Below are 25,704 nucleotides of genomic sequence, written 5' to 3'. Positions count from 1 at the left end.
ACTTCAACCTCATACTTTCGTCGACGCCACTTTCTTAGAAGCTCTACTGTAGCTCCTTAGACTTTCTAACGGATGTTTTTGTCGCGCTCTGCTGCTGAGCTACACCAGAGAAACACCTTGAAACTTTAGGGAGTGACTTCGGCCAAAGATGCCGCCCTCGAAATCACAAGCACTTAGACTGTCATTGCGTAACTGATAGGTGAAAATCGTATAATCCTCGGCGCATCTACATTATTAAAATTTTACAAGGACCCTGGATGCAATTTTTAAAATATAGACGAAAGTTTGCAGATTTTGTGTTCACAACATTGATTTAAATATTCTTCGTTAAATCAAAACGATATTTTAAAATGAAAAACGACCGATTTTAAGTTAAAAGATGTTAACTGCTGTTTTCCGGCCTTATGATAAAAGAGTTAATTATGGATGACCGCGTAGCTTCAGTTTTCATAATAATTCGCCTGTCCACTACATTAGGCTTGTAGCACACACGGTCATTAGTTCGACTGTCTTGGGAAAACTTTTGCTTCACCATTTTGAGTGTTCTTGCGAAGGGCACAGCCTAACCTGGTACATATATGTGCCTACGTATTCACATTTGTAAAAGCAGTCGTAACTTGTAGGTGATATTTAAACTTGATAGGCTATAATCAATGTGATTTGCTCCAAGGGACTAGTTTTGGATTAAGCCGCCAACTTTAGGAAATGTCAAACCGGGGGACTTGGGTGTTGAAGGATGAAGTGTGAAAATCAAAATTAACATTTCAGACGCTATTGTGTAATTTCGCATATAAACAACAGATGTTTGAATGTAAGCCCAAATTATTTTTCAAACCCTTGTCATACGTACATATATCTTCAACTTAAGTATGAGGTGAGACTCATTTGAAAGGAGTCTTTATGCTCCTGGAACCTACTAAAGGATTTTGCATCACTGATTTCGCTTATTCTTTCAGCCAATCGCAATATACATTTTTTTTTTAAATCGGCATATTTTTTGGGTAATTTACTTTTTTTAACCAATTGAGGATAATTTGCAAATATGTTCGCTTTTATTTGAATTCATTGCGCATTATTAATATTTTGAAAAAATATGCAAAGTGAGCATATAGATTTCTTATATAACTTTTCTTTTAGTGCTTTGTTTTAATAACTTGGTGAATTGGGTGATGCCAAAATCTGTGTTAAACTGACATCGAAAACGCCTGTTTTTTTAAATATCTTTTGAACAGTTAGAAACAGTTATATTTCGTAAATAATTTCTTATAACTGGCAGTGATGCGCATCCCTTGATACCCCTTTCGATCATATCCGACCGATTTTCGACATGAACAATAAATAGCCTAACAGTATTAACTTACTTACTTAATTGGCACTTAACCGTCTAAACGGTTATGGCCGCCCAACAAGGCACGCCAGTCGCTCCTTCTCTCCGCCAACCGGCGCCAATTGGTCACACCAAGAGAGTTTAAATCGTTTTCCACCTGGTCCTTCCAACGGAGTGGGGGCCGCCCTCTACCTCTGCTTCCATAGGCGGGTTCCGATATAAAAACTTTCTTGGCAGGAGCATCATCTTTCATTCGCATAACATGGCCTAGCCAGCGCAGCCGCTGCGTTTTAAATCGCTGGACTATGTTGATGTCTGCGTATAGCTCGTACAGCTCACCATTAAATCTTCTTCGGTACTCGCCATCGCCAACGCGTAGAGGTCCATAAATCTTTCGAAGAATTTTTCTCTCGAACACTCCTAAAGCCGCTTCATCTGCTGTTGTCATGGTCCATGCTTCTGCCCCATATAGCAGATAAGTGACTTGTAGAGTATGATTTTCGTTCGCCGAGAGAGGACTTTACTTTTTAATTGCCTAGGTAAGTCCAAAGTAGCATTTATTGGCAAGATTGCTTCTTTGATGGATTTCAGTGCTGATGTTGTTGCTAGTGTTGATGCTGGTTCCCAAATAAACGAAGTCTTCTACTATTTCGAAATTATGGCTGCCAACAGTAGCGTGGTTGCCAAGGCGCGTATGCGCTGACTCTTTGCTGGATGACAGCAGGTACTTCGTTTTGTCCTCATTCACCATCAAACCCATCTTTACCGCTTCTTTTTCCAGTTTGGAGTAAGCAGAACTAACAGCGCGGCTGTTTAGGCCGATGATATCAATGTCATCAGCATATGCCAGTAATTGCACACTTTTATAGTATATTGTTCCAGTGCGGTTAAGTTCTGCAGCTAGTATAATTTTCTCCAGCATCAAATTAAAGAAATCGCACGATAGGGGGTCACCCTGTCTGAAACCTCATTTAGTTTCGAACGGCTCGGAGAGGTCCTTCCCAATTCTGACTTAGCTGATGGTGTTGCTCAACGTCATTTTGCACAACCGTATAAGTTTTGCGGGGAAACCAAATTCAGACATTGCGGCATATAGGCAGCTCCTTTTCGCGCTGTCAAAGGCGGCTTTAAAGTCGACGAAGAGGTGATGTGTGTCGATTCTCTTTTCACGGGTTTTTTCCAAGATTTGGCGCATTGTGAAAATCTGGTCGATGGTAGATTTACCAGGTCTGAAGCCGCACTGACAAGGTCCAATCAGCCGGTTCACGGTGGGCATCAATATTTCGCACAATACACTTGAAAGGACCTTATATGCGATATAAAGAAGGCTGATTCCACGATAGTTGGTGCATTTTGCAGTATCCCCCTTCTTGTGGACTGGGCAAAGACTTTGATTCCAACCGTCGGGCATGCACTCGTCCGCCCATATTTTGCTAAGAATTTGCTGCATGCGTCTTACCAACTCCTCGCCGCCGTACAGGCAATCCATCAGCGCCCACGGCCTTGTTGTTTTTCAATCTGCTTATTGGTATTCTAACTTCGTCATAATCGGGCGGGGGGGACATATATTCCATCGTCATCGATGCGGGATCGGGTTCTTCATCTCTGCGCGGTGAATTGCTGCCTCCATTTAGGAGAGCACTCGCTTTTAACGTAGCCCTGTAGGCAGCGTATTTTCTTTCGGTTGCAACGCGGCATTCTTCATCGTACCAGATGTTTTTGTTTTTTCGTGGCCGCCGGTAACCAATTTTTTCCTCGGCGGCAGTGCTTAGGAGATATGCTATCACTGCTCCTGTATTCCTTCAGGATTAGTTGTGCTCTCAGAGAGCAGGTGTGAGAGTCGAGTTGCGAAATCATTGCCAGTCTGTTGTGATTGAAGCTTTCCGAGTCTAGCTTTCCTTGTGTTTTTTTCCTTGGTTTTAGCCCCGTTGAGGCTGGTGCGTATTTCGGTTGCAACGAGATAATGGTCCGAGTCGATGTTAGGTCCTCGGATCGTGCGCACATTTAACGTGATCGATCTGATTCGAGTATTTCGATCAGGAGACAGCCATGTAGCTTGATGTATCTTTTTATGCATGAACCTCGTGCTGGATATGGCCATGTTTCGAGCACCGGCAAAGTCAATAAGCCTCAGTCCGTTAGGAGAAGTTTCATTGTGTAGGCTGAACTTTCCGACTGTAGGGCCAAAAACACCTTCTTTGCCCACCCTGGCGTTAAAGTCGCCAAGCACGACTTTTATATCATGACGGGGCAGCGCTCGTATGTGCGTTCTAATTGTTCATAAAAAGTGTCTTTCACCTCATCGTCTTTCTCCTAACAGACTTAAACGAGTAGAAAATATAGTAACGCGCCGGACGCCGCCGCCGGAAAAATAAATTCACTTGCAAAGTGTGCCAACACCCTTAGCCAAAGCAAATGTCAAATTCTTTTTCTTATGCTTTGCTTGGAACAAAATTTGGGAGATGGCTACTTTTCAATATCAGATGGCGCCAGTGTCGCTCATTCTACCGCTCTCCATAAAAATACGTGCAATCTACTCATAATGCATAAGCTTGTGTTAAACTCATCTATATGAAAAACTGCTTATGGGTCGGAGCTATAACTGCATGCAAGCCAATATATATGTTTTTGTTGTTGTTTTACGTACATGTGCGTATATTCTCACGTAGTATAAATAAATATATGTATATGTACCTAAAATATTACGACAGGGCCGTATAAACCCTCAACGGGTCCCTAGGTAGCAATCAATTTGGGGGCCCTTTTTTCACGTCCGTTCCCTTCTTTTTTCGATTAAAAAATATAAACTTATATCTTTCATAAAAATTTTATTGGTACAATGTACATAATATCAATAAAATTACTATCTACATTTTAAACATGTCGTTTTCTACATTTGTTTTCGGCAAATTCATCAATTATATCATCAATGTCGATCTTGTTCAAAAAATCTGACTCAATGCAAAGTATACTTAATATCTCGAATCGCTCTAGTCGCGTTGTAGCTATTTCAGCAGCTTTGATTCTTTTTAATTGCGAGAAGGATCGTTCAGCAGAACAATTTGTGATCAGTTATGTTAAAAAATCCGAAGAGCTATTTCTGTGTTAGGAAATACATGGGCTAATTGATCTACCATTAGAATCTTATACAAATAAGTTGATGAGAAATGCAAATCTCTCTGAAAATTCCATATACTTTGACTGTGAAGATTGTCGATGATTTCGAGGAAACCTTTTGTCCTAAAATCAACGCGAGGCGAAAATTCTACTTCTGAAGCATTTCCGTCATTAGGTTGTTTTTTCTACGACGAGTACATTTTACAATTTCTGTATAACCTACACCAGGTAATAACTGTTTTGTTTTTTCCTCGAAATCATTGAACTTTTCACAGAATGAAACTAAACTCTCTTCTAACGATCTGTACAAAAAGCACACGTTTTCAAATCTGCTTTTTCACTTTGCAATGACTTACTCACTGTATAGCAGTCAAAACAGAGTTGAAGGCTTCTACACCTGCTGTTCCAAAAATAACTGAAATTTTCCAAAATAAAAACAACCAGTGTACATTTTGAGATAATTCTTTTTTATTATTCAATATACTCTCTTTTCACTTCGATGCATTTCTTTGAACGCTAATACAATTTGTCAAATGAGTCACAAATGTCCTTTTTAGGAGCCTTGTCTAGTTCGTCGGTCATCGCCTTTTGAATGCGGTCAATTGAATTTTATTTATTGGAGTAAAAAATATTTTCAATTCTGATTATATTTTTCTTTCACTCTCTAGAATTTTATGTTTGTAAGAAAATTTTAAAAGTCTTTTTCATTTTTCGGGGCCCCCTAAAATCGGAGGTCCCAGGCAACTGCCTATTCTTCCTACTTGTTAATCTGGCCCTGGATTTCAAAAAAAAAAAAAAAAAAACAAATAAGAGAGTCTCATTTACGAAACATCTTTTTCCACAGTCAATGAATTCAATATTTGTACATGCATATACATATATACATATGTATGTATGTATGTATGTGTTTAAACGCGCTTTGTCATAATTAGATAAACTTAGCGAATATATTTGAAAAATTATTTATATTTCTTTCTTGTTTTCAATGTTTTTGCAAAATTTCAGAAAATTTTCCCAAGGACAATTTAACTGATTCCGCCTATTTTATGAATGTATGTATGTATGTATATTGAGGTTGCTGTCTTAAGTCTTTTGAAGTAAGGCGCCGGCGTTTAAAAAATTCAGTGTTGCTCTCATTGCAAATTTTCTTAAACATCCTTAATCTGTGAAGTTTCTTGTCCAAATTGCTAAAAATTTAAATCTTTAGGAGAGCCGCTTTTGCACAAATCGGTTTTGGTGAAAATCCAAATTCAATTCCAAAAACATCGCTACTGCCGCTTCATTCTAAGCCAGAAAGTTGAAGTTAAACCACAATAGAGGAAATTTTACCAGAAACAAATGATCGAGAACTTTTTAAGAAACGCTTCGCCGGCTTCTAGTCTGTAACTGTTAACACCGACAAGCTATTGTTTTACTGCTGGGCTTTTATATGCAAGAATTGCTGTTGTACAGTTATCAGTTTGTTATCGGCTCGTTATCACTGAGTCATGAGCTTCCTATTAGTTTATTTACGGGTTGTTATAGGCGGGTGTTTCTATCGGAACCCGCCTATGGGAGCAGAAGTAGAGGGCTGCCTCACTCCGCTAGAAGAACCAGGTGAAAAACGATTTAAACTTCCTTGGTGTAACCAATTGACGCCGGTTGGCAGAGAGAAGAAGCGACTGGCACGCCTTGTTGGATGGTCATAACAGTTTAAACGGATAAGCGCCAATTAAGTAAGTAGGTATAGGCTGGTTAGAGATGTGTAATCGATTATGTAGTAAAGTTTTTGTCGGTATCCTTTATATAATAAACCGATGAACCAAAGAAGCATTATGTTCTACCGCTACAACCTACACTGATCAAGCATACTTGATATTGGTGGCGCAGACCCGAGAAACCACCATCTACAGGAAAATATCGGCACCCGGTTAGCGGTTACAAGCTTTCTTGATAACCAATATTTCGGAATTGAAACACATTCACTGAGCCTGGGAGACGCATAAATGTGTTCAAGCCTATAAAATGTATGACCTATTCACATACTCACCCCACAGACAGATCGTTAAACCCCACTTTTAACCTAGCAATGCTTTGCAAGTGGAGAATGTGTGTATGCTGCTATGTCTTTAATTTAAGTTTCCCGGAAAGTTAATAAAGCATTGTGAAATGACGTTGGGCAACACCACTAACTCCATAGTGATTGGAAAGAACCTCTGCGAGCCATTTGACACCAAACAAGGCTTCAGACAAGACAAGGCGACTCCCTTTCGTGCGATATGTACTGACTGTAGATACGGGCGCATCTCTTTCCTTGATTCGATCTGATTTGGTCAACAAGAGAGTAAGGCCATTACCTGGAGCACGGTTGCGTATGGCACTGGCGAGTATAACCAAGTCCTGGGAGAAGTGATATGTGAAGTCCTAATTGGGAAGGTCATGGTTCTACACAAATTCGTTGTGGCGGATATCGTTGATGAAGTCATATTCGGAGTGGACTTCTTAGTTGACCATGACATCAGGATCGATATGCGGAGAAATATTATGCGCTATAAAAACAAGGATGTGCCACATAACTTCAGTTTGGAGAAAGGGTTCAGCAGTAAGCGAGTGCTGGTGGAGGAGATTCGACAGAGACCACAAAAGTCAAGGAAGGAGATCCGGCAAAGATTGATGGAACGAATGGGCCAAACAAATCAAAACTGATGGTACCTGCGAGAGAAATACTGGCATTGAAACCCCCTAATGAACGCACTAAAACGAAAGAAAGAATTTCCCAGAAAGAATGCAAGGGTGGTTTCAAGCCAGGGCGCACTACTGTTGGGAAACGTCGGAACGATACTGATTATGTGAAGCCAATCCGTCAAGAGCAAGCTCTACAAAGTAGTTCATTGGCCATACAACAGAGTGCGAGGGAACGATCCAGGATAATGAGTAGTAAGATGCAGGTACGATGAGAAAAATAATTCGGAAGGTTTCTTTGAGGGAGATTTGGTACTGTTATACAACCCTCACTGGCGGAAAGGTGTTCTATCTAAATTTTGGTGCAGTTGGGAAGGCCCGTGCAGAGTTATGAAGAGGATCAGTGATGTCATCAACCGCATACAAACAATTGGGAAACCACGAAATAGAAGAGTGGTTCATTTGGAGTTGCTGGCAGCGTTTAGATCGAGAGATTTGTCTAATCGGGACGATCAAACTTAGGTGGAGGGCAGTGTGACGAATATTAGCAATACTAAGGGATACTATCATCTCTAAGCCAATACTAATCAGTGACTTGTATGCACATCAATATGTCCGTACAAGCAGCGGAGAGCAACTCACAAACACATGCATATATCTGAGATACTCCCAAAAGTAAGCAATAATTTGTGCAAGTATCACTCGCATATACACGCGCATATGAGAAGCTATAAACGTAGTTATAGCTGGTAATTTTATAGCTGGTAACTAACTAATAAATTCCAGAAATAGAAACGCCTAGAATTATGCCAACGAGGATACCAAACAGTATAAAAGCAGCAAGAGTTGAGGCACGAGAATCAATTTGATTTAAGCAAGCTATCAGTTGCGAAGTATAAGTGTTATGTGAAGTACTTTCAAGTAGTCTACTAAAGACCATTTTTGCATTATACAATATTGGAGTTATTTATTCAACAGTTTAGTGATTCGAACGTTAGCAGAAGATTTGGAATAAGCGGAATTCACTAAATTCATTACAATATCTTTGGTTTTAACGCGCGCACCGCAAGTGGTGATGGCTATCCCAGAGACCGATTTTGAGAAGTGTTTTGAGGATTGGAAGAAGCGCTGGCACAAGTGCATTATATCTGATGGGGACTATTTTGAAGGCGACAACATTAATGTAGATGAATAAATAAATATCTTTTCAATAAACAAAAATTCCCCTTATTTTCTAAACACACCTCGTATGTAACCTAAAAGTTAATGGTGTGCTATAGTAAAAATATCCATTACTTATAGTTATCGATAAATTTAAAAAAAGTATCGATTTGGTGTGTAAAGGTTATCAATTTACAATAAGAATGATACCGAATTGTTATAAATTTGTTATCAAAAAATTATTTATTTGCCACTAAAAACGTATCGATTTGATATCAAACAGTTATTGACTTTTTATCGCAGTATTGCATAATATTTGTTATCGATGAGTTGTCGCCCTGTCTAAGAAGCATGTCTTTTCAAAGGATCCCATCTCTCAGTGCTAGTTTAGCGTGACAGCTCTGCGAGGTTCTAAGTGCATCTGATCATTAAACAACGAAACATCCCTTCGTAAGATAAACAAAAGTTTTGTCCTCACCGGGTGGATGGCTCTAGAGCTGCAATTTTTCAGGAACGAAGCTCTACATAGAGGGTTTAAACTCTCTACTCTCTCTAACTTACATACATGGTTATGCACAAAAATCAACATATTCTTATATGTATACAGATTGGTATAAATAAAGTATTAGTGCTTTAATAAAATGCATATTCCAACTATGAATTATATTCGTATACATATCTACATATGCACGCACTTAAATGCTCATAGCTGCATAAAAATATAACAACTGAAAAGTCATTCAATAAAATTAAAATTCAACAACGATGAATGTGGATTCAACAAATAAAAATTGCGATCACGCATAAAAATTAGCATACGGAAGCTAAAGTCGGATCGACGCTTCTACGCGCGATCTCCATCATACCATCAGCCAACATATTTTTTGTTGTCACGAAAAAGCAGAAAAACTTATACAAAAACAAATACGTGTTGAAGTGAGAATGCATACAAACTCAAAGAATAACACAAAAGAGATATGAAATGGCAAGTGACTTATTATAAAAAAAATTTTACGAATAAGAAAATCATAAAAAAACCGCATTCACTTTTTGCTACTCACAGCGTGCCATTGGTTAGGGAGAGTAAGCTAAACACTAACAAGTAAGGAAGGCTAAGTTCGGGTGTAACCGAACATTACATACTCAGTTGAGAGCTATGGAGACAAAATAAGGGAAAATCACCATGTAGGAAAATGAACCTTGGGTAACCCTGGAATGTGTTTGTATGACAATGTGTCAAATGGAAGGTATGAAAGAGTATTTTAAGAGGGAGTGGGCCATAGTTCTATAGGTGGACGCCTTTTCGAGATATCACCATAAAGGTGGACCAGGGGTGACTCTATAATGTGTTTGTACGATATAGGTATCAAATTAAAGGTATTAATGAAGGCGTTTTCGAAATATCGACCAAAATGTGGACCAAACCATCATCTGAGGGTACCGCTAATTTATTTATATATGTAATACCATGAACACTATTCCTACCAAGATTCCAAGGGCTTTTAATTTCGCCATGCAGAACTTTTGCATTTTCTTTTACTTAATATGGTAGGTGTCACACCTTTTACACACACATTTTACAAAGTTTTTTTCAAAAGTTATATTTTACGTCAATTACCATGTACGAGATTACCATGTTTCATCCCTTTTTTCGTATTTGGTATAGAATTATGGCATTTTTTTCATTTTTCGTAATTTTCGATGGCGAAAAATTGGGCGTGGTCATAGTCGGATTTCGGCCATTTTTTATACCAATACAAAGTGAGTTCAGATAAGTACGTGAACTGAGTTTAGTAAAGATATATCGAAATTTTCTATATTTTGAAATTTTCTTTTATTTTTGTATTTTGTTGCACCATATCATTACTGGAGTTGAATGTTGAAATAATTTACTTATATACTGTAAATATATAAAAAAAATTGTTAAAATTTGACTTAAAAAAAAAATTTTTTTAAAGTGGGCGTGGTCGTTCTCCGATTTTGCTAATTTTTATTAGGAACACATATAGTAATAGGAGTAACGTTTCTGCCAAATTTCATCATGATATCTTCAATGACTCCCAAATTACGGCTTGCAAAACTTCTAAATTACCTTCTTTTAAAAGTGGGCGGTGCCACGCCCATTGTCCAAAATTATACTTATTTTCCATTCTGCGTTATAAGTTCAACTCACCTACCAAGTTTCATCGCTTTATCCGTCTTTGGTAACGAATTATCGCACTTTTTCGATTTTCCCAAATATTCGATATCGAAAAAGTGGGCGTGGTTATAGTCCGATATCGTTCATTTTAAAGAGCGATCTGAGATGAGTGCCCAGGAACATACATACCAAATTTCATCAAGATACCTCAAAATTTACTCAAGTTATCGTGTTAACGGACGGACGGCCTGACGGACATGGCTCAATCAAATTTTTTTCCGATACTGATGATTTTGATATATGGAAGTCTATATCTATCTCGATTCCTTTATACCTGTACAGCCAACCGTTATCCAATCAAAGTTAATATACTCTGTGAGCTCTGCTCAACTGAGTATAAAAATTGAGTACACATCAGAGCTCCCGGATAACTTTCAAACAATTGACAAGCTATCAAATAAATAAATTATATAAGAAAATATAAATAATTTCAAACAAAAATTTTATATAAATTTCTTAATATTTCAGCTAATTGAAAAAATAGTTTAAAGAATATTAGTCACCCAAGATTACGTCTAGAAAATCAATGATTTTAAGTTAACTAGTGATCACCCATGGGTTTAAGTTAAACCACAACAGACTAAACTTTACCATAAAAGAATATTTGCAGGCTTTTTGAGAACATTTTCATCGGCTTATTATCGGTAACAAACGATACCGATAAGTGATTGATTTATAGTCGGCTTATTATCGACAGCGAATTATACCGATTTATGGGTTTGTTATCAACGAGTCATCGACACCTAATTGACTTGTTATCTACGGGTTTGTTGAAACTTTATCGGTATCTGTGGCATAACAAATCGATAATAATTTTTTGATAGCTGTGTTTTTTTTTACATATATATTAGACAGGGTCGATTTATTAACCGATATCGCGCCATCGATTTTTCAATAGGATTTGGGCTCAGGAAAAAAGTTCCACTACGCACACCCAAACAATAATTTTCGAGCCTGCGAAATTTCATTTTTTTTTACTTTTTTCGACTTTGCTTTTTAAGGGGTTTTTCATGACCTACTATAAAAATTGTCATATGTATACCCTGTCCCACCCAATACATATGAAAATTTGTATAGTATAAAATCCTTAAAAATCAAAGTCGAAAAAAGGTCAAAAAAATTAAATTTCGCAGGCTCTAAAATTATATTTTTGGGTATGCGTAGTGGAACTTTTTTTCCTGAGCCCAAATCCTATTGAAAAATCGATGGCGCGATATCGGTTAAATTTCGTCCATAAAAATCGGCCCACCTTAATATATTGTAACGAATTTACTGCAAATCCTCTTATTTGCCCTTTTGCTTAGTTCGATCACTAAACTGTTGAATTAATAACTCCAATATTTAATAATGCAAAATGGCCTTTATTAAAGTACTTCACAATAAATAACTCCTTTTTTCAAATAATACTGCTATTGCTCGCTAATAGCGTCTTAATCGAAACTGCCCATAGCGCCTCTACCGCTGATGCTTTTATACTCTCTAATTTCCTCGTGCATCTTCTAGGCGCTTCCAGAATTTACTTAATTAGTTATAAATTTCTCAGCTACAACTACAGATGTATAATTTTTATAGCTTCTCTCATACCCCATGCGCTTGTATGTGTGAGCGACACTTCCACAATCACAATTGCATACCTTTAGGAGCATTTCAGATAAGATATCTGCATGTGCTTGTGCGTTGCTCTCAGCTGCGTGTACCTACATAGGTGTAGACAAGATGATTAAATTATTGATGTGCATTCACGTCACTGCTTAGCATCGGCATAGAGATGGCAGTACCCCTTAGTGTTGCTAACATTCGTAACAATATGTATATACATATACACTTAAACTTTATGTGGGCTGGTAACTGCATAACTTTATCTACACTTATGAATTTGTTGCGCAAAAAATTTGTACTGCTAAATTTCATGCTATTCTCCACTTCAATAACCGAAAAGTGTGTGTGTCCACAATTCACCGCGACCGATTTAGCTATAGGTTATACACTATGCCCAACAAAGGTGCGTGTCTCTGCTATTAGGCACAACCCGTTTTGTAGCGAGCTATTTAAACACTGCCACGAATCCTCACTAATTGCCCCTAGATAGGTCTCCTTTACATGATCTATCTAAGTGATGTTAAGCGTTTTTACCCGCAAATGTGGATGTATATACATTTAAAAAAATAGGCCTAATATTTGTATGAATAAGCGATACACGCCGAAAACAAATTGGACACACTTTGTTAATATATTGATAACTCTTTAATCTTTATATATACATATATATATATATTATTATTATTGCATTGTCATCGGGTTCTGAACTATATTCCAAGTTTCAAGCTTGTAGCTTATCGGGAAATTACTTAAATTTTATATACAAAATTCGTTCCCAACGGCCGTGCGCCGGCTGGCCGGTCTGTGAAGTCAAGCTAAATAAAACCGTTTGAAAATATATACACTGAAAGAAATGGTGCTAGTAAAGTCAACGAATCGTTTTTTTGAATATCTCGACCTTTGCGCCACCTAGCGGCGGTTTTTCTTCATATGCCGCTTTCTCTTCATGCATGCATTATGTGTTCCAAATATGAACCAAATCGGACCACAAATACGATTTATATATATATATATCGATCCATGCGCCACCTATCGGAGTTTTTTTCTTAATATTGCATTGTCATCGGGTGCTGAACTATATTCCAAGTTTCAAGCTTGTAGCTTATCGGGAAGTTACTTAAATTTTAATTACAAAATTCGTTCACAACGGCCGTGCGGCCGGCTGGCCGGTTTGTCAATTCAAGCTAAATAAAACCGTTTAAAAATATATACACTGAAACAAATGGTGCTAGTAAAATCAACAAATCATTCTGTTGTTCTTGACTTAACGGAGATTCGGTGAAATTGGTCGAATTATGGTTAATTCGACTGAGTTCTTTGTCAAGCGAACAAATTGGTTTAGTCATTTCAACAGAAGAGAAATTTTCGCTCTTAAGTTAACAAAATTTTGTAAAATTGACAGATTCCTAATCAATCTAACTGATTTTTTTGTTAACACAATTGATCTTACAGGTCATTTCAACGGCGATGAACTGTCAATACATGAGCAAATTTCAAAGAGAATTTTACGCTCACTGCGCTCTCTACTTTGTACTTATGACGATGGTGCCACTTGTTAACAAAAAACACCAAAATAAGAAAAGCATCAAATCGAAAAAGCACGCAAAATGGGAAAACAACAAAAAACTAGTTTTTCAGTTATCAATACAAAACGAAAAAACCCTTTTTTGAATTTACTGTGCAAACGAAATGCAAAATTGCGCGCTCTTGTTGCAAAAGTTTTGCTTGAACATGTTGTTCAAGTTTTTAAGAATTTTCACTCACGCGAACGAATTTAATAAATAAAAAAAAATAAATATAAGGCGCGATAACCTCCGAAGAGATCTAAGGCCGAGCTTCTCTTCCAATTTGCGTCGTGCTCCTCTTGATTTTCCCTACAAATTGGCCGGACGGGACCTACATGATTTTATGCCGACTCCGAACGGCATCTGCAAGGCAGATGAGTTTTCACTGAGAGCTTTTCATGGCAGAAATACACCCGGAGCGCTTGCCAAACACTGCCGAGGGGCGACCCCGCTTAGAAAAATTTTCTTCTAATTGAAAAACCTTATTTCTAAAATTTTTGATGTTGCTTTGCCCGGGGTTTGAACCCAGGGCATCCGGTGTGGTAGGCGGAGCACGCTACCATCACACCACGGTGGCCGCCACGAATTTAATAAGATAATAAAAAACATCGTTTTTTAATGTTGATGTTTCCGACAACATAAAATTTTGAGTTGTTTTGGAATCGTTTCAACTTAAAGTGTTACGAAAATTAAACTTGACGAATTACATGTAAAGTTACTCCAGTGTTGAATTACTTTCCTGGGATTTGATTCTTTACTTTTCTATAACTTACAAGTTCTCTATTTAAAATGTTATGTCAAACATTTATACTACAAGTTTTGTTCGAAACAATCAAGTGTGGCAACTACAGGCGAGAGAAGATATTGGAAATGAGCTGAGCTGCAACTGAGAGAATTGAGAATCAGTTTTGTGACTACTATTTTCATTTCTATATTCATATGTATGTATATGTAGCAAGCATGCGTATTTATGTATTCACATATTTACGTATTTATATGGCGGCCGCCGTGGTGTGATGGTATCGTGCTCCGCCTACCACACCGAAGACCCTGGGTTCACACCCCGGGCAAAGCAAAATCAAAATTTTAGAAATAAGTTTTTTTAATTAGAAGAAAATTTTCTAAGCGGGGTCGCCCCTCGACAGAGTTCGGCAAGCACTCCGAGTGTATTTCTGCCATGAAATGCTCTCAGTGAAAACTCACATGCCTTGCAGATGTCGTTCGGAGCGGCATAAAATAAAGTAGTTCCCGTCCCGCCAATTTGTAAGAAAAATTAAAAAGGAGCACGACGCAAATCTCTTCGGAGGTTATCGCGCCTTACATTTATTTACATATTTATATGGCAACAAAGGTACTTTCATACAAAGCTGTCGCAACAACTTTTTTTGTTCATTTGACTACTAAAACGGTAAATTACGAATCAAGGATTTGTGCGCAATTGATTCAACATCTTGTTGCGATGTATAAAAATTTACCAAAATTTCGGTTGAATTGACCCGTATTTCGGTTGATTTTAACAGTCTTTTTCTTTCAGTGTGCCCCTTCTGGCAAGTCTGCTTAAAGTAGTTAGTAAAATAACAGCAAAATTTAAGCAAAATATTTTATGAGTCAAATTATTATTTTTTTTTTTTTTGTTTTAAATCGAAAGAAAAATAAACGAAACAAGTTTTTTTAAAAATAATATCGAGATCCGGACTTCAAATGTGAGATTTTAAGATATTATTCAACTAGAAGATTTATGAAGGAGGTCTATTTCTTTCTCTCCCTTAATAACAATTATTTATTAAAAAAATAAAACTTCCTCTCAGCGAAAAATGTTTTTTTTTTTTTTTTTGGTTGATAATAAAGTTTCAGTATGGGACTTCAATTTAATCTTATTTCGAAGCCCTGGTAAATAGACACTTGGTTTGGGCAGGTAATCAATCTGGCTTACTATTTTATTGATTCATTGCTCAAAGAAAATGCTTTCCCAAACAAATGTAAATGACAATCTACATACAAATCGAAGGTATTTGCATACACATATAAGTATGTATGTGCATAGTGTAAATATTTATGAAGTATATATTTACAAATGTAATTTATACAAATTTCTCAGAAGTTTTTTTGATATACATATGTATGTAAATACTTATTCTACATAGTAAAAATACATAGATAAAAATAGTACCTTTAACAACTTAAAAAAATTTGAAAACCCGCGTGCAGACTTTAGAGCATGTCGAAAGGCTTACATGCCAACCTAATAAAACCACACTGCGTTTTTTTGCGCACGCAAACAACCGGCGTTTTTTGCCCTAACCCAAATAAGCATGCGTTGCGACAATGTAAAGCATGTGTGCAAACGTCAAATCTAAATCTCACGCAGAACAAAAATTGGAAATCGAGTTAGGTTTTCACCCAGCAAATTCAATTCATACAAGTTGTATGTGCATGAGACATTTTTGACAGAAAATGACTTGCGTGCGTTTATATTAGGTTGGCATGTTAGCAGTTCCCTGTGTGAAAAAATTCCGAACCCTTTAAAGCAAGCTACCAGCGCAGCTCCCTGCTATCTGGTACGCTCCCCTTTTAGGCAAGCTCCACAAAGATTTCGCATGGCAAAAAGTTTTCAGAGTTTTGAACAACTAGCTAAGACTACGGAAGAATATCTGTAATAGCCATTATTTTAAATAAAACGAAGATGAGAAATGATTTCATAAGTCTGTGTTTGTGAAAATCGACCAAAAGCAGCAGAAAATGTCTCCCCACACTAAAAAAATTCTTCAAATTCCTGAAAAAGCAGAGAAAATAGTAATGATTTTGCCGCAAAGAAACGCTTCCTAAATCTAGACAAGTAATTTTCTCAAAAACTGTGATGGTTTTTTCATGGTTTCTTGGTTGAACAGTAGAAGAAGAAGAAAAACTATTCCACAAATTATCTTTTTATTTGCTAATACAAAGTTTATACAAAAATAAGACATTTTAAGCCGATTTCCCACAGAAGCTTGATGGGCCTTTTGCTTCATTATCGAATCTGTCAGCAGCCCCAAAAAAATACTATACTTCTTACAAAAATTAATAGTATCCCCTTTCTTTTTAACTTTAAAGACAATGAAAATAAAATGCATGTGTAACTATTCCTATTTTTAAAAAAGCCATATTATGTTTTGTTTTGTTTTTTTTTTTTATATTATGTTTTGCTGCTAAAATAAAAATTTGCATTTTTCTGATCATTTTCTCTTCTTCGTAAATTAATGAAAATAATGTATGTATGTTTGGTTTTCGTTTGCTACTTTGACAATAGAATCCGAAACACCAAGCAAAATGAGATAATTAAAAATGTGTATATTGTATGGAAGATTGAGTTTAATAAGACGTTTGTTGTCTTATTATTATTTCATTAAGCCTCTGTCTGAAATTCGCATTACTCCTTAAAAATTGTGGTGTAACTGACACGGCAGTGGATTTATAGTCGGGGTCCAAAATTATCAGTCGAGTACTCTTAAGGCCCAAACACATTCGACTTTTGCGTCATTTCGGCGCTTACGCTGCATCAACAGCTGACTTTGAACACACAAGTATCCATGGCTATGTTTTCAATCGAGAAACAACGCAACGGAAACACCTAAGTAACGCAAAAGGAATTCAAAAACTAACGTTTTGCTATCGTTTTTGGTCAATTACCTTGCAGTCTTCTAATTTTGCTCGATTTTATTCTATTTTAAATAATTTGGATTCAATTTACAAAAATAGTTTCTTTTTTAAACTATAAAAATTTTTTATATACATACTATTTTGGATGACGAAATTTTCTGCGTGCGTTCTTTCAAAGTGACACCAGCGCTGAAACGACGCAGAAGTTGAATGTGTTTAAGGAAATTTTTTCCAAAAATTTAATGAAAAGTTTTATATAAAAACAAGAAATTCTTACTCGTTAACTGAAATTTAATTTAATTTAAAGAAAATAGTTTAGGTAAATGTTTTTCTGACTGCAAGCATAGCGATATAATTGGTAAATTTTGATTTTGAAATCGGATCCATTTCGAGCCAAATCGGACCATTCGCCTGAACGTATTAAATATTCCAAGGATCGAATAATATGATAATACATTGCTTTGAACGAAAAAATCGGTCTATCCTATGGACCAGTTAAGGCCACAAACTATTTCGGGTCAAGTTCACTGACCTTTTCTTGTAGGAAGGATAGTCGGCAAAAAAACTAGAGGAGTTCATTGATTTATAAATACAAACAAAACAATAAATATTCATGCTGTTTAATAATATCCTAATAACATCATTTCTGCGCATATTTACATACTGACATACATATTAGAGATACACGCGTCAAAAATATCGGCGCGGCGGCGTTCGGCGCGTTACTATATTTTCTACTCGTTTAAGACTGTTTAGGCCATTTATTGTTCATGTCACAAATTGGGCGGATATGGTCGAAAGTGGTATCAACGGATGGCATCACCGCCAGTTATAAGAAACTAAATGTGAAATTTAACTCTTCCTAACTGTTCAAAAGTTATTTAAAACAAGTAAGGAAGGCTAAGTTCGGGTGTAACCGAACATTACATACTCAGTTGAGAGATGTGGAGACAAAGTAAGGGAAAATCACCATGTTGTAAAAAGAACCTAGGGTAACCCTGGAATGTGTTGGTATGACATGTGTATCAAATGGAAGGTATTAAAGAGTATTTTAAGAGGAAGTGGGCCATAGTTCTATAGATGGACGCCATTTAGGGATATCGCCATAAAGGTGGACCAGGCCTGACTCTAGAATTTGTTTGTACGATATGGGTATCAAATGAAATGTGTTAATGATAATTTTAAAAGGGAGTGGGCCTAAGTTCTATAGGTGGATGCCTTTTCGAGATATCGCCATAAAGGGGGACCAGGGGTGATTCTAGAATTTATCTTGTACGATATGGGTATCAAAATGAAAGGTATTAATGAGTATTTTAAAAGGGCGTGGGCCTAAGTTCTATAGGTGGACGCCCTTTCGAGATATCGCCATAAAGGTGGACCAGGGGTGACTCTAGAATTTGTTTGTACGATATAGGTATCAAATGAAAGGTGTTAATGAGTATTTTAAAAGGGCGTGGGCCTTAGTTTTATAGGTGGACGCCTTTTCGAGATATCGCCTTAAAAGGTGGACCAGGGGTGACTCTAGAATTTTTTTGTACTCTATGGGTATCAAATGAAAGGTGTTAATGGGTATTTTAAAAGGGCGTGGGCCCTAGTTCTATAGGTGGAGCCTTTTCGAGATATCGCCATAAAGGTGGACCAGGGGTGACTCTAGAATTTGTTTGTACGATATGGGTATCAAATGAAAGGTGTTAATGAGTATTTTAAAAGGGCGTGGGCCTTAGTTCTATAGGTGGACGCCTTTTCAAGATATCGCCATAAAGGTGGACCAGGGGTGACTCTAGAATTTATTTGTACGATATGGGTATCAAATGAAAGGTGTTAATGAGAATTTTAAAAGGGAGTGGGCCTTAGTTCTATAGGTGGATGCCTTTTCGAGATATCGCCATAAAGGTGGGGGTGACTCTAGAATTTTTTTGTACGATATGGGTATCAAATGAAAGGTGTTAATGAGTATTTATTTAGTTGTATATGTGAAGGCGTTTTCGAGATATCGACCAAAATGTGGACCAGGGTGATCCAGAACTTCATCTGTCGGGTACCGCTAATTTATTTATATATGTAATACCACGAACAGTATTCCTTCCAAGATTCTAAGGGCTTTTGATTTCGCCCTGCAAAACTTTTTCATTTTCTTCTACTTAATATGGTAGGTGTCATACCCATTTTACAAAGTTTTTTCTAAAGTTATATTTGGCGTCAATAAACCAATCCAATTATCATGTTTCATCTCTTTTTTCATGTTTGGTACAGAATTATGGCCGAGCGGAAGGACAGACGGCCGACTGTGTATAAAAACTGGGCGTGGCTTCAACCGATTTCGCCCTTTTCACAGAAAACAGTTATCGTCCTAGAATCTAAGCCTCTACCAAATTTCCCAACGATTGGTAAATTTTTGTTCGACTTATGGCATTAAAAGTATCCTAGACAAATTAAAGGAAAAAGGGCGGAGCCACGCCCATTTTGAAATTTTCTTTTATTTTTGTATTTTGTTGCAACATATCATTAATGGAGTTGAATGTTGACATAATTTACTTACATACTGTAAAGATATTAAATTTTCTTTTAAAATTTAAATTTAAAAAATTTTTTTTTAAAAAGTGGGCGTGGTCGTTCTCCGATTTTGCTAATTTTTTCTAAGCATACATATAGTAATAGGGGTAACGTTCCTGCCAAATTTCATCATGATATCTTCAACGACTGCCAAATTACAGCTTGCAAAACTTCTAAATTACCTTCTTTTAAAAGTGGGCGGTGCCACGCTCATTGTCCAAAATTTTACGAGTTTTCTATTCTGCGTCATAAGTTCAACTCACCTACCAAGTTTCATCGCTTAATCCGTATGTGGCAATGAATTATCGCACTTTTTCGGTTTTCGAAATTTCGATCTCGAAAAAGTGGGCGTGGTTGTATTCCGATATCGTTCATTTTAAATAGCGATCTGAGATGAGTGCCCAGGAACCTACATACCAAATTTCATCAAGATACCTCAAAATTTACTCAAGTTATCGTGTTAACGGACAGACGGACGGACGGACGGACATGGCTCAATCGAATTTTTTTTTTTCGATACTGATGATTTTGATATATGAAAGTCTATATCTATCTCGATTCCTTTATACCTGTACAACCAACCGTTATCCAATCAAAGTTAGTATACTCTGTAAGCTCTGCTCAACTGAGTATAAAAACAGGCGCTTTCGATGTCAGCTTAACACAGACTTTGCATCACCCAATTCACCAAGTTATTAAAACAAAACACTAAAAGAAAAGTTATATAATAAATTTATATGCTCATTTTGCATATTTTTTCAAAAAATTTATAATGAACAATGAATTCAAATAAAATGAGCCAAGGCGAACATGTTTTCAAATTCTGCTCAAGTTGGTAAAAAAAAGAAAATTACCGAAAAAAGGTGCCGCTTTTTTTAAATATTTTATATTGCGATTGGCTGAAAGAATAAACCAAATCAGTGATGCAAAATCCGTTATTAGGTTCCAGTAATTTAAACACTCCTTTCAAATGGGTCTCACCTCATACTTACGTTGGAGATATATGTCCGTATCAGAAGGGTTTAAAAAATCACTTGGGCTTACATTCAAACATCTATTGTTCATTTGCGAAACTATACAATAGCGTCTGAAATGATAATTTTGATTTTCACACTTCATCCTTCATGGTAGTGGACAGTCGAACTAGTATAAAAACTGAAGCTACGCGGTCATCCATAATGAGCTCTTATATCATGAGGCCGGAAAACAGCAGTTTACATTTTTCAAGTTAAAATCGGTCGACTCACTGCCTAACGTTTCAAGGTGTTCCAATGGTGTAGCTCGGCAGCATAGCGTGACAAAAACATCCGTTAGAAAGTCTTTGGAGCTACACCTAGAGCCTCACGGAAAGTGACGTCGACGAAGATACATATGAGTTCGAAGTCGCAGTCCTATAGTTTCTGTGCTGGCATATGGTGTGAGGGTCAGGAGGCGTAAATTTCGGATCTTTCCGAAATGGCCAAAAGGTTGATTTCCTTAAATACATACAAACGAAACCTTTCCTAAATATTATTTTTTTAAATACACAAATCCAGCTTTTTAAAGTAAGAACATCGGCGTACGCCGGCGCGCCACTCACGCCGCCGCCGCCGGTATATAATAGAGCCTACGCCGCCGCCGATAAAGTGATCGGCTTAAATCTCTAATACATATATTAGATCGTTTCGTAGATTTTTTTTACAGACTTTATAAGTAGTTGTAGAGCTCCAGTTTGGGAAGTTTTTAAATAGATTGTAAATTCTTAAGATTTTTCGACTCATGTTGTAGTTTGAATTTTTACCATTATTAAGGGTACCTCAGTTCATATTACGCAAGGCCACATCACCTCCAACTTCGAATTCTCACAACATGCTTCAGCCTTTACGGTTGCGCTTCACTGCCGCAAACTGTCTAGTAAATCGTGAGCTAATCCGGCGCCTACCTTTGATGAATAAAGCTACCACGCATTTGTGCCTGACTCTCTTAATCATCGTAATCGTGAACGAGAGTACCACCCGAGCTGTTTTTATTACAGAAGCTAGAATACCGTAAACTCATTCCAGTTTCCCAACCAGAAGACGACCTCCGCTCGTTAGGGCGAATCGTCGTAAGAGGGTGCTTAATGTGAAAATCAAAAGGAAATCACACACAGATCAAATCAGAGAAACGATTAAGAACATGCAAAATCTATACGAGGGTAGAAAGTATTTATGGAAAACCAGCTGACCAACGAGCATCATTAGAGTGGTGCTACAAAAGAAAATTTACGATTTTTTTTAGTCTTACTTATTCAAGTGGTAATCGTTCTATCAAACATTCATATCGTATAAGAAATAAGAACTGTCTTATAAGATATATGGGTGTTTCCAGGGTCGCGAGGGTACGTGGCGAAAGCGTTTGAAACTCGAAAAACAAAGGGCACATACTGTTTAGCATTTTGCATATCGTAGGTGCAAAACAAATGTTTCTTTCATTTGAATTTTTTCAAATTTTTAAGCAATAATAAGGCAGTTCAGAGTTTTGTGAATTCAGTATTGGAAACGTTTCAATAGCAAATATAAGCTACGGATTACGAACAATTTTTTTAATTTTCAATTATTTCTTTGCACAATTTGTTTTGGGTTGACAGGTGCTGATTTGCTGTTCTTTGTTGAGAAAACATGCTACAGTTTGTGATGTTGCTTATTATACTCAGCTGAGCAGAGCTCACAGAGTATATTAACTTTGTTCGCATAACGGTAATCCGTAACGGCATAAACTAAAGCCGGAGTCATTGGTGCCGTATGTCGTATCGCTGTATCCGTATCCCTAACGTAATCAGCTGTTTATCGTTACGACGGTAAACCAAAACCCAGTTGGTTGGCTACGATACGGTTACGACCTTAGCGGCACCAATAATCGATTGCATTGATTCTCATAAGGTTGGTCGAATCAGCTGTTAAAAGGTTACCGATACGGTTACCGATAAAGCACCAATATCTCCAGCTTAATCGACATAGATATAGAGTTCTATATATCAAAATGATCTGGGTGAAAAAAGAAATTCATTTAGCCATGTCCGTCGGTCCGTCAGCCTGTAAACACGATAACTTGAGTAAATTTTGAGGTATCTTGATGAAATTTGGTATGTAGGTTCCTGGGCACTCATCTCAGATCGCTATTAAAAATGAACGAGAGATCGAGATCGAAAATTTCGAAAACCGAAAAAGTGCGATAATTCATTACCAAAGACGGGTAAATCGATGAAACTTGGTAGGTGCGTTGACCTTATGACGCAAAATAGAAGGTTAGAAAAATTTAGGACAATGTGGGTGGCACCGCCCACTTTTAAAAGAAGGTAATTTAAAAGTTTTGCAAGCTGTAATTTGGCAGTCGTTGAAGATATCATGATGAAATTTGGTAGGCACGTTACTCCTATTACTATATGTGTGGTAAATAAAAAATAACGAAATCGGATGACAAACACGCCCACTTTTAAAAAAAAATTTTTTAAGCCAAATTTTAACAAAAAATTTAATATCATTACAGTATAAAAGTAAATTATGTCAACATTCGACTCCAGTAATGATATGGTACAACAAAATACAAAGATAAAAGAACATTTCATTGGCGTAACTCCGCCCTTTTTCGTTTAATTCGTCTAGAATACTTTTAATGCCATAAGTCGAACAAAAATTTACCACTCCTTGTGAAATTTGGTAGGGACATAGATTCTATAACGGTAACTGTTTTCTGTGAAAATGGGCGAAATCGGTTGAAGCCACGCCCAGTTTTTATACACAGTCGACCGTCTGTCCTTCCGCTCGGCCGTTAACACGATAACTTGCGCAAAAAACGATATATCTTTACTGAACTTAGTTCACGTACTTATCTGAAGTCACTTTATCTTAGTATAAAATATGGCCGAAATCCGACTATGACCACGCCCACTTTTCCGATATCGAAATTACGAAAAAAATGCCATAATTCTGTACCAAATATGAAAAAAGAAGCGAAACATGGTAATTGGATTGGTTTTTTGACGCAAAATATAACTTTAAAAAAAAACTTTGTAAAATGGGTGTGACACCTAACATATTAAGTAGAAGAAAATGAAAAAGTTCTGCAGGGCGAAATCAAAAGCCCTTGGAATCTTAGCAGGAATACTGTTCGTGGTATGACATATATAAATAAATTAGCGGTACAGAAGATGTTCTGGGTCACCCTGGTCCACATTTTGGTCGATATCTCGAAAACGCCTTCACATATACAACTAAGGGCTCCCTTTTAAAACCCTCATTAATACTTTTAATTTGATACCCATATCGTACAAACAAATTCTAGAGTCACCCCTGGTCCACCCTTATTGCGATATCTCGAAAAGGCGTATACCTACGGAACTAAGGCCCACTACGTTTTAAATAATCATTAACACCTTTCATTTGATACACATGTCATACAAACACATTCCAGGGTTACCCTTGGTTCATTTTGCTAAATGGTGATTTTCCCTTATTTTGTCTCCAAAGCTCTCAGCTGAGTATGTAATGTTCGGTTACACCCGAACTTAGCTTTCCTTACTTGTTTGCAATGACCTAGCATATGCATAGCCGAATATTTTGTGTAAATATACTACACTACTTTGCAAATGCAATGATGCTAGACCATTTGCACAAAATCCTGAACTCTCCCAATAATAATAAACTTTGTATGAAAGAGAATCTAAACCCCATTTCGGGGCAAAATTGTCAAAACAATACAAGTTTTGAGAGACCTTATACAAAACTGCAAATGTACTCAATATTTTTCATGTTTTCTCTAATTTTTGCACTTTTCCAGAAAATGTTGAGTTTGGTTTGCATAGTTTCACTACGAAATTCATAGAAATTTTTATTTTTGGAAAATATATTAAAAACAAAAAAAATTTTATTTTTGAAATTTGATCGAAATATCCAATGCTATTTTCCTGTTCGCTGATGTACATACATGCCTTCAACTGACAAACACGAAAGTGAAGTTAAATAAAAGTTTGTAGTAATTGGAATATTTTTTTCTGAAAGAGTCTAATGCACATAGCAACAATACAAACGTACGCATACAATATTCAAGTTCAGTGCCACGTTTGCATACATATTACTTATTTATTTCGATTCCTCAGAAATATTGTCCACGCCGAAGTGCTACTTCCCACCCCTTTTTTCAATATACTCATAGTAGATGTCAGGTAGTTTGTACACAAAACAAATTATAACAGAACAGAATCACTAAAATATGTAACGACCATAAAAAAATGAGAGTACTGTCGCTAAATTTAAATAAAAATCGTTTAAAAATTGATTTGATGACTTGAAAAACATGCTCCGCTACTTTTGATTCCCTTTTTCTTGACTAAAAATTACGTATTCTCAAAGCATTAAACTTTTAATTATTAGCAAAACAAGAATAATTTAATATTTACATATAAAAAAAAAACCTAATTTTATATCGCCAAAAAAATTGATTCCTTCGAGCCGGATTTGAACCAGCGACCTATGGATTTCTATTTCACAACTTTTTATACGATCTACAGTCCACCGCTCTACCAACTGAGCTATCGAAGGCTTCGTTAAAACTTGGCAAAATGTATGTTATCAACGGTGTGAGCAAAAAGAAACTACTATGTATGTATGTATAAACGAATCGCAAAGCCACAAACAAAAATCTATGAATAGGTAGGTATGTGGAATAGGGGCAAAGCGTTGATTTGATAAGAGTTCAGGTACTGACCATGGTTCAACTATACATGGTTGGCTCATCTGTAAAGCAACAAAATATGTCTGTTCAAATTGTCAAAATCTGTGTATTGGTGTTGGTGCGAATGGTATGGAATGGAAACATAAAACTTAGCAGTTTTTGTATGCGTAAGTAAAATGTTGCACATGTGTTGG

General features: G+C 36.7%; 1 protein-coding gene and 1 non-coding gene across 8 annotated transcripts in view; both read right to left on the bottom strand.

Moving 5' to 3' along the window:
- The window catches only part of ldd (lipid droplet defective), a 149,734-nt gene that overhangs the window by 89,036 nt on the left and 34,994 nt on the right, over nt 1-25,704 (bottom strand). The window contains exon 3 of one of the 7 annotated variants that reach the window (XM_067784848.1): nt 17,404-17,455. The exons of the other annotated variants lie outside the window; for them this stretch is intronic. The gene's annotated coding sequence lies outside the window, so the exon portion shown is untranslated. The remainder of the gene's footprint in view (nt 1-17,403; nt 17,456-25,704) is intronic. 7 annotated transcript variants of the gene reach the window in all.
- On the bottom strand, nt 25,279-25,377 carry TRNAY-GUA (transfer RNA tyrosine (anticodon GUA)). The gene is made up of 2 exons: nt 25,341-25,377; nt 25,279-25,314 (listed from the first exon to the last, which is right to left on the bottom strand). It is a non-coding gene; the product is annotated as a tRNA-Tyr (tRNA).

This window comes from Eurosta solidaginis, chromosome 4 (genome assembly GCF_040869045.1).
Source record: "Eurosta solidaginis isolate ZX-2024a chromosome 4, ASM4086904v1, whole genome shotgun sequence".
Taxonomy (NCBI): Eukaryota; Metazoa; Arthropoda; class Insecta; order Diptera; family Tephritidae; genus Eurosta; species Eurosta solidaginis.
This window is presented reverse-complemented; position numbering and strand designations above follow the sequence as displayed.